At 46.0% G+C, this 11,589-nt stretch overlaps 2 non-coding genes across 2 annotated transcripts; both read left to right on the forward strand.

Annotated features, from left to right (window-relative positions):
• Positions 1 to 4,012: 4,012 nt before the first annotated feature.
• Positions 4,013 to 4,103, forward strand: LOC140358870 (small nucleolar RNA SNORD88). Its single transcript, XR_011926752.1, has one exon. It is a non-coding gene; the product is annotated as a small nucleolar RNA SNORD88 (small nucleolar RNA).
• Positions 4,104 to 9,436: 5,333 nt separating this feature from the next.
• Positions 9,437 to 9,527, forward strand: LOC140358871 (small nucleolar RNA SNORD88). Its single transcript, XR_011926753.1, has one exon. It is a non-coding gene; the product is annotated as a small nucleolar RNA SNORD88 (small nucleolar RNA).
• The last annotated feature ends 2,062 nt before the right edge of the window (positions 9,528 to 11,589 follow it).

Below are 11,589 nucleotides of genomic sequence, written 5' to 3' on the forward strand. Positions count from 1 at the left end.
TGTTTTGCAGATGATTTTGAATATTTGGAGAAACATTCTTGGACTTCATAAACCCTGAGGTGCGACTGGCTCTTTATCAAACATGTTCTGAAATGTCCTTGATTTAAACCGATTTAGAGAAAAGAGACAATTTGTTCTTTTATTACTTTAACTTAAAGGACACGCGTTACACTGTCTTAAAGGACACGCGTTACACTGTCTTAAAGGACACACTGTCTTAAAGGACACACTGTCTTAAAGGACACACTGTCTTAAAGGACACACTGTCTTAAAGGACACGCGTTACGCTGTCTTAAAGGACACGCTTTACGCTGTCTTAAAGGACACGCGTTACACTGTCTTAAAGGACACGCGTTACGCTGTCTTAAAGGACACACTGTCTTAAAGGACACACTGTCTTAAAGGACACACTGTCTTAAAGGACACGCGTTACACTGTCTTAAAGGACACGCGTTACGCTGTCTTAAAGGACACACTGTCTTAAAGGACACACTGTCTTAAAGGACACACTGTCTTAAAGGACACACTGTCTTAAAGGACACGCGTTACACTGTCCTAAAGGACACGCGTTACGCTGTCTTAAAGGACACGTGTTACGCTGGCTTAAAGGACACACTGTCTTAAAGGACACGCGTTACGCTGTCTTAAAGGACACGCGTTACGCTGTCTTAAAGGACACGCGTTACGCTGTCTTAAAGGACACACTGTCTTAAAGGACACACTGTCTTAAAGGACACACTGTCTTAAAGGACACACTGACTTAAAGGACACGCGTTACGCTGTCTTAAAGGACACACTGTCTTAAAGGACACGCGTTACGCTGTCTTAAAGGACACGCGTTACGCTGTCTTAAAGGACACGCGTTACGCTGTCTTAAAGGACACGCGTTACGCTGTCTTAAAGGACACGCTTTACGCTGTCTTAAATGACACACCGTCTTAAAGGACACGCGTTACGCTGTCTTAAAGGACACACCGTCTTAAAGGACACGCGTTACGCTGTCTTAAAGGACACGCTTTACGCTGTCTTAAAGGACACACTGTCTTAAAGGACACACTGTCTTAAAGGACACGCGTTACGCTGACTTAAAGGACACGCGTTACGCTGTCTTAAAGGACACGCGTTACGCTGTCTTAAAGGACACGCGTTACGCTGTCTTAAAGGACACGCGTTACGCTGTCTTAAAGGACACGCGTTACGCTGTCTTAAAGGACACGCGTTACGCTGTCTTAAAGGACACGCGTTACGCTGTCTTAAAGGACACGCGTTGCGCTGTCTTAAAGGACACGCGTTACGCTGTCTTAAAGGACACGCGTTACGCTGTCTTAAAGGACACGCTTTACGCTGTCTTAAAGGACACGCGTTACGCTGTCTTAAAGGACACGCGTTACGCTGTCTTAAAGGACACGCGTTACGCTGTCTTAAAGGACACGCGTTACGCTGTCTTAAAGGACACGCGTTACGCTGTCTTAAAGGACACGCTTTACGCTGTCTTAAAGGACAGGCTTTACGCTGTCTTAAAGGACACGTGTGCTTTACGCTGACTTAAAGGACACGCGTTACGCTGTCTTAAAGGACACGCGTTACGCTGTCTTAAAGGACACGCTTTACGCTGTCTTAAAGGACACACTGTCTTAAAGGACACACTGTCTTAAAGGACACACTGTCTTAAAGGACACGCGTTACACTGTCTTAAAGGACACGCGTTACGCTGTCTTAAAGGACACGCGTTACGCTGTCTTAAAGGACACGCGTTACGCTGTCTTAAAGGACACGCGTTACGCTGTCTTAAAGGACACGCGTTACGCTGTCTTAAAGGACACACTGTCTTAAAGGACACACTGTCTTAAAGGACACACTGTCTTAAAGGACACGCGTTGCGCTGTCTTAAAGGACACGCGTTACGCTGTCTTAAAGGACACGCGTTACGCTGTCTTAAAGGACACGCGTTACGCTGTCTTAAAGGACACGCGTTACGCCGTCTTAAAGGACACACTTTACGCCGTCTTAAAGGACACACTGTCTTAAAGGACACACTGTCTTAAAGGACACGCGTTACGCTGTCTTAAAGGACACGCGTTACGCTGTCTTAAAGGACACGCGTTACGCTGTCTTAAAGGACACGCGTTACGCTGTCTTAAAGGACACGCGTTACGCTGTCTTAAAGGACACACTGTCTTAAAGGACACACTGTCTTAAAGGACACACTGTCTTAAAGGACACGCTGTCTTAAAGGACACGCTGTCTTAAAGGACACGCGTTGCGCTGTCTTAAAGGACACGCGTTACGCTGTCTTAAAGGACACGCGTTACGCTGTCTTAAAGGACACGCGTTACGCTGTCTTAAAGGACACGCGTTACGCTGTCTTAAAGGACACGCGTTACGCTGTCTTAAAGGACACGCGTTACGCTGTCTTAAAGGACACACTGTCTTAAAGGACACACTGTCTTAAAGGACACACTGTCTTAAAGGACACACTGTCTTAAAGGACACACTGTCGCGCTGTCTTAAAGGACACGCGTTGCGCTGTCTTAAAGGACACGCGTTACGCTGTCTTAAAGGACACGCGTTACGCTGTCTTAAAGGACACGCGTTACGCTGTCTTAAAGGACACGCGTTACGCTGTCTTAAAGGACACGCGTTAGGCTGTCTTAAAGGACACGCGTTACGCTGTCTTAAAGGACACGCGTTACGCCGTCTTAAAGGACACGCGTTACGCCGTCTTAAAGGACACACTTTACGCCGTCTTAAAGGACACACTGTCTTAAAGGACACACTGTCTTAAAGGACACACTGTCTTAAAGGACACGCGTTACGCTGTCTTAAAGGACACGCGTTACGCTGTCTTAAAGGACACACTGTCTTAAAGGACACACTGTCTTAAAGGACACACTGTCTTAAAGGACACGCGTTGCGCTGTCTTAAAGGACACGCGTTACGCCGTCTTAAAGGACACACTTTACGCCGTCTTAAAGGACACACTGTCTTAAAGGACACACTGTCTTAAAGGACACACTGTCTTAAAGGACACACTGTCTTAAAGGACACGCGTTACGCTGTCTTAAAGGACACGCGTTGCGCTGTCTTAAAGGACACACTGTCTTAAAGGACACACTGTCTTAAAGGACACACTGTCTTAAAGGACACACTGTCTTAAAGGACACACTGTCTTAAAGGACACGCGTTGCGCTGTCTTAAAGGACACGCGTTGCGCTGTCTTAAAGGACACGCGTTACGCTGTCTTAAAGGACACTCGTTACGCTGTCTTAAAGGACACGCGTTATGTTGTCTTAAAGGACACACTTTCTTAAAGGACACACTGTCTTAAAGGACACACTGACTTAAAGGACACGCGTTACGCTGTCTTAAAGGACACGCGTTACGCTGTCTTAAAGGACACGCGTTACACTGTCTTAAAGGACACGCGTTACGCTGTCTTAAAGGACACACTGTCTTAAAGGACACACTGTCTTAAAGGACACGCGTTGCGCTGTCTTAAAGGACACGCGTTACGCTGTCTTAAAGGACACGCGTTACGCTGTCTTAAAGGACACGCGTTACGCTGTCTTAAAGGACACACTGTCTTAAAGGACACACTGTCTTAAAGGACACACTGACTTAAAGGACACGCGTTACGCTGTCTTAAAGGACACGCGTTACACTGACTTAAAGAACACGCGTTACACTGACTTAAAGGACACACTGTCTTAAAGGACACACTGTCTTAAAGGACACACTGTCTTAAAGGACACACTGACTTAAAGGACACGCGTCACGCTGTCTTAAAGAACACGCGTTACACTGACTTAAAGGACACATATCATAGTAAATTGAGTCTTTAAAGCCTGCTCTGACATTTCCCCCGTCACAAACACAGCTAGAGTACAATTATCTTCATTCACATTAGTTTGATTAATCCTGGTTAGAAAGTCCTCTCCCTCCGAGCCACAAAAACACTCAACTGTGACGTGGTTCTGAGAATCTTCTGTTGAAACTCTCCAGACTCGTCCTGTTCCTCTCTGTGATGACTCGCACTGGGCTCTGACTCAATCTGAAGTCAAAGTGCACCTCTGGCCCGACAAGCCCGAGTTTCTGAAGAGGAAATGACACAAATCATGTCTTTTTGTCTCATTTCATATAAAGCCAGAAAATCAAATATGAAAAGAATCGTTGTCTACGTGAAACGTTAAACGCTGGTTTTGTTTTGCAGATGATTTTGAATATTTGGAGAAACATTCTTGGACTTCATAAACCCTGAGGTGCGACTGGCTCTTTATCAAACATGTTCTGAAATGTCCTTGATTTAAACCGATTTAGAGAAAAGAGACAATTTATTCTTTTATTACTTTAACTTAAAGGACACGCGTTACACTGTCTTAAAGGACACACTGTCTTAAAGGACACACTGTCTTAAAGGACACACTGTCTTAAAGGACACACTGTCTTAAAGGACACGCGTTACGCTGTCTTAAAGGACACGCGTTACGCTGTCTTAAAGGACACGCTTTACGCTGTCTTAAAGGACACGCGTTAGACTGTCTTAAAGGACACGCGTTACGCTGTCTTAAAGGACACGCGTTACGCTGTCTTAAAGGACACACTGTCTTAAAGGACACACTGTCTTAAAGGACACACTGTCTTAAAGGACACGCTGTCTTAAAGGACACACTGTCTTAAAGGACACGCGTTACACTGTCTTAAAGGACACGCGTTACGCTGTCTTAAAGGACACGCTTTACGCTGTCTTAAAGGACACGCGTTAGACTGTCTTAAAGGACACGCGTTACGCTGTCTTAAAGGACATGCTTTACGCTGTCTTAAAGGACACGCGTTACGCTGTCTTAAAGGACACGCTTTACGCTGTCTTAAAGGACACGCGTTACGCTGTCTTAAAGGACACGCGTTACGCTGTCTTAAAGGACACGCGTTACGCTGTCTTAAAGGACACGCGTTACGCTGTCTTAAAGGACACGCGTTACGCTGTCTTAAAGGACACGCGTTACGCTGTCTTAAAGGACACGCGTTACGCTGTCTTAAAGGACACACTGTCTTAAAGGACACACTGTCTTAAAGGACACACTGTCTTAAAGGACACACTGTCTTAAAGGACACACTGTCTTAAAGGACACGCGTTACGCTGTCTTAAAGGACACGCGTTACGCTGTCTTAAAGGACACACTGTCTTAAAGGACACACTGTCTTAAAGGACACACTGTCTTAAAGGACACGCGTTACGCTGACTTAAAGGACAGGCGTTACGCTGACTTAAAGGACAGGCTTTACGCTGACTTAAAGGACAGGCTTTACGCTGTCTTAAAGGACACGTGTGCTTTACACTGACTTAAAGGACACGCGTTACGCTGACTTAAAGGACACGCGTTACGCTGTCTTAAAGGACACACTGTCTTAATGGACACGCGTTACGCTGTCTTAAAGGACACGCGTTACGCTGTCTTAAAGGACACGCGTTACGCTGTCTTAAAGGACACGCGTTACGCTGTCTTAAAGGACACGCTTTACGCTGTCTTAAATGACACACCGTCTTAAAGGACACGCGTTACGCTGTCTTAAAGGACACACCGTCTTAAAGGACACGCGTTACGCTGTCTTAAAGGACACGCTTTACGCTGTCTTAAAGGACACACTGTCTTAAAGGACACACTGTCTTAAAGGACACGCGTTACGCTGACTTAAAGGACACGCGTTACGCTGTCTTAAAGGACACGCGTTACACTGTCTTAAAGGACACGCGTTACGCTGTCTTAAAGGACACGCGTTACACTGTCTTAAAGGACACGCGTTACGCTGTCTTAAAGGACACGCGTTACGCTGTCTTAAAGGACACGCGTTACGCTGTCTTAAAGGACACGCGTTACGCTGTCTTAAAGGACACGCGTTACGCTGTCTTAAAGGACACGCGTTACGCTGTCTTAAAGGACACGCGTTACGCTGTCTTAAAGGACACGCGTTACGCTGTCTTAAAGGACACGCTTTACGCTGTCTTAAAGGACAGGCTTTACGCTGTCTTAAAGGACACGTGTGCTTTACGCTGACTTAAAGGACACGCGTTACGCTGTCTTAAAGGACACGCGTTACGCTGTCTTAAAGGACACGCTTTACGCTGTCTTAAAGGACACACTGTCTTAAAGGACACACTGTCTTAAAGGACACACTGTCTTAAAGGACACACTGTCTTAAAGGACACGCGTTACGCTGTCTTAAAGGACACGCGTTACGCTGTCTTAAAGGACACGCGTTACGCTGTCTTAAAGGACACGCGTTACGCTGTCTTAAAGGACACGCGTTACGCTGTCTTAAAGGACACGCGTTACGCTGTCTTAAAGGACACACTGTCTTAAAGGACACACTGTCTTAAAGGACACACTGTCTTAAAGGACACGCGTTACGCTGTCTTAAAGGACACGCGTTACGCTGTCTTAAAGGACACGCGTTACGCTGTCTTAAAGGACACGCGTTACGCTGTCTTAAAGGACACGCGTTACGCCGTCTTAAAGGACACACTTTACGCCGTCTTAAAGGACACACTGTCTTAAAGGACACACTGTCTTAAAGGACACGCGTTACGCTGTCTTAAAGGACACGCGTTACGCTGTCTTAAAGGACACGCGTTACGCTGTCTTAAAGGACACGCGTTACGCTGTCTTAAAGGACACACTGTCTTAAAGGACACGCTGTCTTAAAGGACACGCTGTCTTAAAGGACACGCGTTGCGCTGTCTTAAAGGACACGCGTTACGCTGTCTTAAAGGACACGCGTTACGCTGTCTTAAAGGACACGCGTTACGCTGTCTTAAAGGACACGCGTTACGCTGTCTTAAAGGACACGCGTTACGCTGTCTTAAAGGACACGCGTTACGCTGTCTTAAAGGACACGCGTTACGCTGTCTTAAAGGACACGCGTTACGCTGTCTTAAAGGACACACTGTCTTAAAGGACACACTGTCTTAAAGGACACACTGTCTTAAAGGACACACTGTCTTAAAGGACACACTGTCTTAAAGGACACACTGTCGCGCTGTCTTAAAGGACACGCGTTGCGCTGTCTTAAAGGACACGCGTTACGCTGTCTTAAAGGACACGCGTTACGCTGTCTTAAAGGACACGCGTTACGCTGTCTTAAAGGACACGCGTTAGGCTGTCTTAAAGGACACGCGTTAGGCTGTCTTAAAGGACACGCGTTAGGCTGTCTTAAAGGACACGCGTTACGCCGTCTTAAAGGACACGCGTTACGCCGTCTTAAAGGACACACTTTACGCCGTCTTAAAGGACACACTGTCTTAAAGGACACACTGTCTTAAAGGACACACTGTCTTAAAGGACACACTGTCTTAAAGGACACGCGTTACGCTGTCTTAAAGGACACGCGTTACGCTGTCTTAAAGGACACACTGTCTTAAAGGACACACTGTCTTAAAGGACACACTGTCTTAAAGGACACGCGTTGCGCTGTCTTAAAGGACACGCGTTACGCCGTCTTAAAGGACACACTTTACGCCGTCTTAAAGGACACACTGTCTTAAAGGACACACTGTCTTAAAGGACACACTGTCTTAAAGGACACACTGTCTTAAAGGACACGCGTTACGCTGTCTTAAAGGACACGCGTTGCGCTGTCTTAAAGGACACACTGTCTTAAAGGACACACTGTCTTAAAGGACACACTGTCTTAAAGGACACGCTGTCTTAAAGGACACGCGTTGCGCTGTCTTAAAGGACACGCGTTGCGCTGTCTTAAAGGACACGCGTTACGCTGTCTTAAAGGACACTCGTTACGCTGTCTTAAAGGACACGCGTTATGTTGTCTTAAAGGACACACTGGCTTAAAGGACACACTGTCTTAAAGGACACACTGTCTTAAAGGACACGCGTTGCGCTGTCTTAAAGGACACACCGTCTTAAAGGACACGCGTTACGCTGTCTTAAAGGACACGCGTTACGCTGTCTTAAAGGACACACCGTCTTAAAGGACACTCGTTACGCTGTCTTAAAGGACACGCGTTACGCTGTCTTAAAGGACACACCGTCTTAAAGGACACACTGTCTTAAAGGACACACTGTCTTAAAGGACACACTGTCTTAAAGGACACGCGTTACGCTGTCTTAAAGGACACGCGTTACGCTGTCTTAAAGGACACACTGTCTTAAAGGACACACTGTCTTAAAGGACACACTGTCTTAAAGGACACACTGTCTTAAAGGACACGCGTTGCGCTGTCTTAAAGGACACGCGTTACGCTGTCTTAAAGGACACGCGTTACGCTGTCTTAAAGGACACACTGTCTTAAAGGACACACTGTCTTAAAGGACACACTGTCTTAAAGGACACACTGTCTTAAAGGACACACTGACTTAAAGGACACGCGTTACGCTGTCTTAAAGGACACGCGTTACGCTGTCTTAAAGGACACGCGTTACACTGTCTTAAAGGACACGCGTTACGCTGTCTTAAAGGACACACTGTTTTAAAGGACACGCGTTACGCTGTCTTAAAGGACACACTGTCTTAAAGGACACACTGTCTTAAAGGACACACTGTCTTAAAGGACACGCGTTGCGCTGTCTTAAAGGACACGCGTTACGCTGTCTTAAAGGACACGCGTTACGCTGTCTTAAAGGACACGCGTTACGCTGTCTTAAAGGACACGCGTTACGCTGTCTTAAAGGACACACTGTCTTAAAGGACACACTGTCTTAAAGGACACACTGTCTTAAAGGACACACTGTCTTAAAGGACACGCGTTACGCTGTCTTAAAGGACACGCGTTACGCTGTCTTAAAGGACACACTGTCTTAAAGGACACACTGTCTTAAAGGACACACTGTCTTAAAGGACACACTGTCTTAAAGGACACACTGTCTTAAAGGACACGCGTTGCGCTGTCTTAAAGGACACGCGTTGCGCTGTCTTAAAGGACACGCGTTACGCTGTCTTAAAGGACACGCGTTACGCTGTCTTAAAGGACACACTGTCTTAAAGGACACACTGTCTTAAAGGACACACTGACTTAAAGGACACGCGTTACGCTGTCTTAAAGGACACGCGTTACACTGACTTAAAGAACACGCGTTACACTGACTTAAAGGACACACTGTCTTAAAGGACACACTGTCTTAAAGGACACACTGTCTTAAAGGACACACTGTCTTAAAGGACACACTGACTTAAAGGACACGCGTCACGCTGTCTTAAAGAACACGCGTTACACTGACTTAAAGGACACATATCATAGTAAATTGAGTCTTTAAAGCCTGCTCTGACATTTCCCCCGTCACAAACACAGCTAGAGTACAATTATCTTCATTCACATTAGTTTGATTAATCCTGGTTAGAAAGTCCTCTCCCTCCGAGCCACAAAAACACTCAACTGTGACGTGGTTCTGAGAATCTTCTGTTGAAACTCTCCAGACTCGTCCTGTTCCTCTCTGTGATGACTCGCACTGGGCTCTGACTCAATCTGAAGTCAAAGTGCACCTCTGGCCCGACAAGCCCGAGTTTCTGAAGAGGAAATGACACAAATCATGTCTTTTTGTCTCATTTCATATAAAGCCAGAAAATCAAATATGAAAAGAATCGTTGTCTACGTGAAACGTTAAACGCTGGTTTTGTTTTGCAGATGATTTTGAATATTTGGAGAAACATTCTTGGACTTCATAAACCCTGAGGTGCGACTGGCTCTTTATCAAACATGTTCTGAAATGTCCTTGATTTAAACCGATTTAGAGAAAAGAGACAATTTGTTCTTTTATTACTTTAACTTAAAGGACACGCGTTACACTGTCTTAAAGGACACGCGTTACACTGTCTTAAAGGACACACTGTCTTAAAGGACACACTGTCTTAAAGGACACACTGTCTTAAAGGACACACTGTCTTAAAGGACACGCGTTACGCTGTCTTAAAGGACACGCTTTACGCTGTCTTAAAGGACACGCGTTACACTGTCTTAAAGGACACGCGTTACGCTGTCTTAAAGGACACACTGTCTTAAAGGACACACTGTCTTAAAGGACACACTGTCTTAAAGGACACGCGTTACACTGTCTTAAAGGACACGCGTTACGCTGTCTTAAAGGACACACTGTCTTAAAGGACACACTGTCTTAAAGGACACACTGTCTTAAAGGACACACTGTCTTAAAGGACACGCGTTACACTGTCCTAAAGGACACGCGTTACGCTGTCTTAAAGGACACGTGTTACGCTGGCTTAAAGGACACACTGTCTTAAAGGACACGCGTTACGCTGTCTTAAAGGACACGCGTTACGCTGTCTTAAAGGACACGCGTTACGCTGTCTTAAAGGACACACTGTCTTAAAGGACACACTGTCTTAAAGGACACACTGTCTTAAAGGACACACTGACTTAAAGGACACGCGTTACGCTGTCTTAAAGGACACACTGTCTTAAAGGACACACTGTCTTAAAGGACACACTGTCTTAAAGGACACGCGTTACGCTGTCTTAAAGGACACGCGTTACACTGTCTTAAAGGACACACTGTCTTAAAGGACACGCGTTACGCTGTCTTAAAGGACACGCGTTACGCTGTCTTAAAGGACACGCGTTACGCTGTCTTAAAGGACACGCGTTACGCTGTCTTAAAGGACACGCGTTACGCTGTCTTAAAGGACACGCGTTACGCTGTCTTAAAGGACACGCGTTACGCTGTCTTAAAGGACACGCGTTACGCTGTCTTAAAGGACACGCGTTACGCTGTCTTAAAGGACACGCGTTACGCTGTCTTAAAGGACACGCGTTACGCTGTCTTAAAGGACACGCGTTACGCTGTCTTAAAGGACACGCTTTACGCTGTCTTAAAGGACAGGCTTTACGCTGTCTTAAAGGACACGTGTGCTTTACGCTGACTTAAAGGACACGCGTTACGCTGTCTTAAAGGACACGCGTTACGCTGTCTTAAAGGACACGCTTTACGCTGTCTTAAAGGACACACTGTCTTAAAGGACACGCTTTACGCTGTCTTAAAGGACACACTGTCTTAAAGGACACACTGTCTTAAAGGACACACTGTCTTAAAGGACACACTGTCTTAAAGGACACGCGTTACACTGTCCTAAAGGACACGCGTTACGCTGTCTTAAAGGACACGCGTTACGCTGTCTTAAAGGACACACGTTACGCTGTCTTAAAGGACACGCGTTACGCTGTCTTAAAGGACACGCGTTACGCTGTCTTAAAGGACACACTGTCTTAAAGGACACACTGTCTTAAAGGACACACTGTCTTAAAGGACACACTGTCTTAAAGGACACACTGTCTTAAAGGACACGCGTTGCGCTGTCTTAAAGGACACGCGTTACGCTGTCTTAAAGGACACGCGTTACGCTGTCTTAAAGGACACGCGTTACGCTGTCTTAAAGGACACGCGTTACGCTGTCTTAAAGGACACGCGTTACGCTGTCTTAAAGGACACGCGTTACACTGTCTTAAAGGACACACTGTCTTAAAGGACACGCGTTACGCTGTCTTAAAGGACACGCGTTACGCTGTCTTAAAGGACACGCGTTACGCTGTCTTAAAGGACACGCGTTACGCTGTCTTAAAGGACA

This window comes from Eucyclogobius newberryi, unplaced genomic scaffold, assembly GCF_026437365.1.
Source record: "Eucyclogobius newberryi isolate DKJ021-1_F unplaced genomic scaffold, fEucNew1.0.hap1 SCAF_13, whole genome shotgun sequence".
NCBI classification, from domain to species: Eukaryota; Metazoa; Chordata; class Actinopteri; order Gobiiformes; family Gobiidae; genus Eucyclogobius; species Eucyclogobius newberryi.